Genomic DNA, 6,000 nt, shown 5'->3' on the forward strand with positions numbered 1-6,000 from the left:
CCATCCACTTTGCGACAAAGTCCGGCAGAATCTGCGACTTGATCGCCTTTATTTTTTCGTATGTGATGTCCCGAGGAGAGAGCTAAATTCCCCAAAGGGAGACACGCCGCATGGCTTCTGGATTGTTTAGGATGTTCGAGAGAGGTGCCTCATTGACTACTATTATCGGGTGTGCCGAAAAATAGTCCGTACCTTTCTTGTTGTTGTGAATACTCCATATGTGAGTTTCTGATAATGCTGGTAACGTTGCTTGGATGGTGATAGTACCTCGCTGATGAAGTATACTGGCCGCTGAACTCCATGGATCTTCCTTTCTTCTTCTCGTTCTACCACGAGGACTGTGTTGCCCACCTGAGGTGTGGCCGCGATGTATAGCAGGAGGGGTTCTTTTTCTTTCGGAGCCACCAATACTGGAGGTGTCGATATTGTGCGCTTGAGATGCTCAAAAGCTTTGTCTTTTTCTTCATTCCACTCGAACTTTTCTCCTTGCTTGATAAGTGCATAGAAGGGCAGCGCTTTTTCTCCTAACCTGGCGACAAACCTGCTCAAAGCTACGACACGGCCCATCAGCTGTTGTATCTCCTTGAGCTTGGTTGGTTTCCTCATCGTCACGATAGCTTCTATTTTCTCTGGGTTTGCCTCGATTCCTCTAGCTGACACCAAGTACCCGAGGAGTTCTCCCGCAGGAACACCAAAGGAGCATTTTGTCGGGTTCAGCTTGAGGCGAAATTTGTCGAGGTTGTTGAAGGTTTCTCTAAAATCATCGATCAAAGATGATCCTTGCTTTGTTATTATGACGACGTCGTCAATGTATACTTGGACGTTCTTGCCAATCGTGTGGCAAGACACTTCTGCATCATCCTCTGATAAGTAGCTCCCGTGTTTTTCAACCCAAAGGGCATTGTTCTGTAGCAAAACACGCCATAAGGGGTTATGAAAGTTGTTTTGACTTCATCTTCTTCTTTTAAGCGGATCTGGTTGTAACCAGAATATGCGTCCAGGAAGGAAAGACGTTCGCATCCCGCTGTGGAGTCGATGATTTGATTGATCCTCGGGAGGGGAAAGTGATCCTTTGGACAATGTTTACTGAGACACGTGAATTCAATGCTCATGCGAAGGACATCAGTGTTTTTCTTCGGGACCAATACTGGGTTAGCGACGCATGTGGCCTCGGTATGTAGTTCCTTGATTAAAGTTGCTTCTCTGAGTCGGTTAATCTCTGATAGCATAGCTTTGCGGTTTGGCTCGGAGAAACGCCGCAAAGGTTGTCGAATTGGTCTAGCGCTTGGATCTAGATTGAGGGGGTGCTCGGCGAGTTCCCTGGGTACTCCTGGCATGTCGGCTGGACACCATGCGAAGATTTCCCAGCTCTCACGGAGGAACTCGACGAGCGCTTTCCTATGCTCTATCCATATTTGTTGCGATAGCAGTCATCTTTTTAGGATCTGTCAGGTGAATCTGCACTTCCTTGGAATTCTTGGAGGTGTCGAAGGTTTGCTCCTTGAGTGGCCTTCCTACGTCGGGTAGCACGTCGTAGTTGGTGGTGAGCTTGGAAGCTTCATACTCAGCCTGCATCCCGAAGGTTTTGAAAAGCTTATGAAAGTCCTTGTCACATTTATCTGCTAGAGCAAAACTTTCCTTCACTGCGATTGGGCCGTTGGGACCAGGAATCATCCATAACAGGTATGTATAGTGTGGCACGGCCATTAATCTGGCATATGCGGGTCGTCCCAATATAGCGTGATCTTCGCGATGGAAAATCGATAACCTCAAACTCCAACTTCTCCCTCCTGAAATTCTCTCGGGTTCCGAACTATACATCGAGTAAGATCTTTCCCGGGGGATAGTTCGGCTTCTGCGGTGTAATGCCATGAAAGCGTGTGTCCGTTGTTGTCGGATTTTCTAGAGAGATATTCATCTTCCTCAAGGTATCTCGCGTACATGAGGTTCAAACTGCTTCCTCCATCTACGAATATACGCGAGACCTCGAATCCTGCGATCACCGCCGGTAAAATCATAGATGATTGTCCTCGTCGTGGAACTTGAGGGTGGTTCGCTTGAGTGAATCCTATATCATGTGTCGACCAATTAAGGTACTTGATGGTTGGTGGAGGCATCTTCTCTGCCATGTATTCCTGTCGTGAAATTACCTTTTGCGTCCTATTTGAAGGTCTACCTTTCTGAATCATCGACACTGCTCATATTGTGTCAATGTAAGGTCCGTTGTTGGTTGGAGCTGCCGCCAACTGCAACTGATGTTTATTTTCGCTAGTAATTGCGGGTGGTGGTGGTAGATGAACCTCACTCCTTGGCCCTTGTACGTGCCCCCTGTTTGCTGCTTATGCATTTGTATGCTCCGCATATCTATGCAGGGCTTGGAATGTTCGGCAGTCCTTCTGAAGGTGGTCTGACTGTCTTTTCCCTTCACTGTCGAGGTAAAAGTGCATCCGGCATGGCCCGTTGAAATCTTCGGGTGATATATTGTATGGCCTCTCGAAACCTTGGCCGATTATTTTGTCCGATGGAGCTTGGCGCATCTCTATGATCATTGCGGCTGCTCGCTGCCTCTCGATAATCATCCCGATGATTTCCTCCATTGTTCCTCGGAAGCCAGCCACCACTTGGCTGGGACCATCGTAATCTGAGAGCTGGCGAGAATATCGTCGCCTATTTTGATTGTTGTTTTTGTTGCGATCCTCTTCGGGTGACCTGTGCCGTTTAATATGAATGGCATCTTCGTCATCCGCCCAGCGATTCGCTATCTCCATGAGCTCTGCTATTGGGTTGGACCTACCCAAATCCTCGATTAAGTCTCTTCTTCGGATGCCCACAACAAATGCGTCAATTGATCTTTCGTTAGATATGTTTTCTGCTAATTTTTTTTATGATGTTCCATCACTGGATATACATCCTCATTGGTTCATCATACTTCTGTTTGCAGGCCCTTAGTGACAAGGGATTAACTTGTCAATGCCTACAGATTGCAGATTAGGGTTTAGTTGGAAGTAGAGGGCAAGTAGATCTCGAGGGTTTCAGCCGGAAAAGTATTCGACTGCTAGAAAACTAGGGTTGTGTTGACAATTAATCGATCCTCTCTTTGTCCTTCGACTCCCCCTTATATAGGAGGTGGATTCGAGGGTTTCGTGATATACAAGTTACAGAGTTCGGGAGACAATCTGAGTCCGCCCCATAATAGTTACAAGTCAAGATTCCTAACACAATCCTATCTTTCCAAACTCTCCTAACTGGGCTTCCGAACTTCATAATCTTCGGGTCGTGGGCCTTTAGCAAAACCCCGAGTACCATCTTTGGCAGGTCCATTGGGGATGCCTATGTCAGTAGCCCCCGAGATTTTGCTTGAATCGAAGAATCAGGGAAAATCTCCAACTTTATAATTACAATACAACTTCTTCGAGTTAACATATATTTTTAATAAATCAATCATATAATGTGCAGGGATAACGGTAATTGGGGCTAGTTCATCTGATCAGGTACTAGTTAACTGCTCTTGTGTCAATCCACCAAAACCTACTTCGAGATCACGTCCCTGGACATGATCTCGGGATACTGGTGTAATTCAACATGTGCCGCTTAAGGTCTTATCAAATGTCGAATTCCAGTTATGTTTTATCGGGTACCTAACGCGCCCGTTAGGATTTTTCTTCGCATCCGCCGACACGGAACAAAGTAGCAAATCGCCGTCGGAGGCGGTGCCACGCCGCACGGGACGGATCCCGGGGACTTACCTTCGCAAATTATTGCGGCATTCGGGAGATTAATTTGCGAACGAGGCACTCTGAGAATATATTATCGAGTACTTTTTCGGTTGTTGGAATAGTACATTTAATCGAGTCATCGGGTGAGTTGTATATTTTTATTTTGACCTCCCGATGGGAATATATGAAGAGTTATTTGTATAACTCGAAATATGCTCATCACACTCTTTATAATTTCATCGGGCACGCGAACAGCGTTCCCGATGGGAGTAGCTCCCGAGGCTACAGCCAAGTGCTTGGACTTGGTTGTAGGCTCACCATTTTAACGCCTTTTGTCGCTATATTGTCATCTTTTTCGAGTTCTTCTATCTCTCTCGGGTGCGCGACCGGCGCTCCCAATGGGAGTAGCCCCCGAGCATATGAACAAATGCTCGCATTTGATCATAGGCTCTCGCCTTTTCTTTCTTGCCATACTCGAGGTTTACTTCTTTCTAAAGTAGCCCCCGAGCATTTGATCAAAAACTTGTATTTGATCAAAAGATCTCGAAATAATCAGCACTTCTTGTTTGTCACCAATCTTCACAACACCGTCGTCGAGATTTTCCTTCGTCAAAGTGACATCAACGCTGACGATAGCCACCACCCATGTATCGGGAAAACGCGAGCTATGTCCTGTCACTGGCTTGAGGACCCAAAATCGACAACAGTTTGACACGTTACGCAAGTGGGGGACACACGTCCTCCGCTTTTTCTGGCACGCGCACTGCAGCGCCTGTCCAGTTCCTTCACAGTGAAAATACGTTTTTACCCCTTTGAGCCACGTGTAAAGCATCAAGTCCATTACTGTTGCATCCAACGGTGCGTCGATTCGCAAGTTGTCTATAAAGTACCTTCTTCTTCCTCTGTTCTCCCCTTCGTTGCGCCGCACCTCTGCTCTATCTCTTTCCAAAATCCCCATTGCCAAAAACGCTCCTGCGCCCGTGCTTTCTTCCCTACCACAGTCAATCCCACTGAATGCCGCCGCGGTCAAGGCTTACCAAGCACACCTCCCCCATGGCGACGGAAGACATGCAGTTCTCCGAGTGGGAGAGATCTAGGATCTCCAATCAAGACGTGAACCTGCTCAAGAAGCTCGGGTTTATGAAGCAGAAGAAGACGCTGATCTTCCCCAGCGAGGAGAGCTACCCCACGCCGCGCATTGGATGCCGGGTAACCTTTGTTGACCACCTCATCCGCGGCTTAGCTACTCCGATCCACGAATCTTCGTGGATTACTCTTTGTTTACGGTCTGCAACTCCATCATCTCACCCCCAATTCCATCCTTCACATCTCTATCTTCATCACCCTCTGCGAATGCTTTCTCGGGACCCCTCCCAACTGGGGCCTGTGGAAACGCATATTCCTTGTCCGCCGCAACAGCTCCCACACCACCGCCTATAATGTAGGTGGTGTAGTTATATGCGTCCGCCCAGATGTCGAATATTTCGATGTCAAGTTCCACGACTCTGTTCAAGGGTGGCGCAAAAGATGGCTTTACGTCCATGAAGAGCATACCAACTCGCAAGAGTACAATGTCGCTCCTTTTGATGGCGCCGAGAAAATATTTCATAATCATTCGTGGGACGCTGAAGCTTATGATGAAGAAAAACGGCGACAAATGCGGCGATGAAGCGAATCCACGAACTCCGAGAATACCCGCGGCAAAGAGCGCTCGGGTATTCAGATTCTTGCGTACTTCCTTAGGATTAGGGTGCGAGCCTCTTCGGGCTCGCAAGAACCCTCTCTGGATGTATCGTCGGCGCCAAAGACGTGGGCCGCTTCTCTAAGGATGCAGTCGGTAAAATATTTGGAGAAGCTTGTTCGGAATATTTCATCGCTCGAGCAAGAAGGACACCATTCCATCCACTTGTCGCGTGGAACCGTACGGCGACACCAACGCCCCTCCCCAAGGTAAACTATTTTTGTCCTTCCGAGTTTTTAACGTTTGTCGACTACTATTTTGCTGACTTCCCCGGTATAACTGATTGTCGACATATCTTTTCACCTTGTAGAAACACCAAGTGTTATCTTCTCTTCCTCCCGTTCCCGAAGACGGGGAAGTCGAAGAACGAACCATCGTCATCGACGATAACCAGAGCACTTCTGCGCCCGAGATTGAAGTTGCGGGTTCTCACAAATCCGCGGCTTCCTCAGAAGAGAAGTTGAATACGAGGCCTCCAAGTCTACGCATTCTCTCCCCTCCGCTGCTTCTCCGACGAACAAGAGGAAAAGGGGTGCGGTCGCG

Source organism: Lolium rigidum, chromosome 4 (assembly GCF_022539505.1).
Source record: "Lolium rigidum isolate FL_2022 chromosome 4, APGP_CSIRO_Lrig_0.1, whole genome shotgun sequence".
Lineage (NCBI taxonomy): Eukaryota > Viridiplantae > Streptophyta > Magnoliopsida > Poales > Poaceae > Lolium > Lolium rigidum.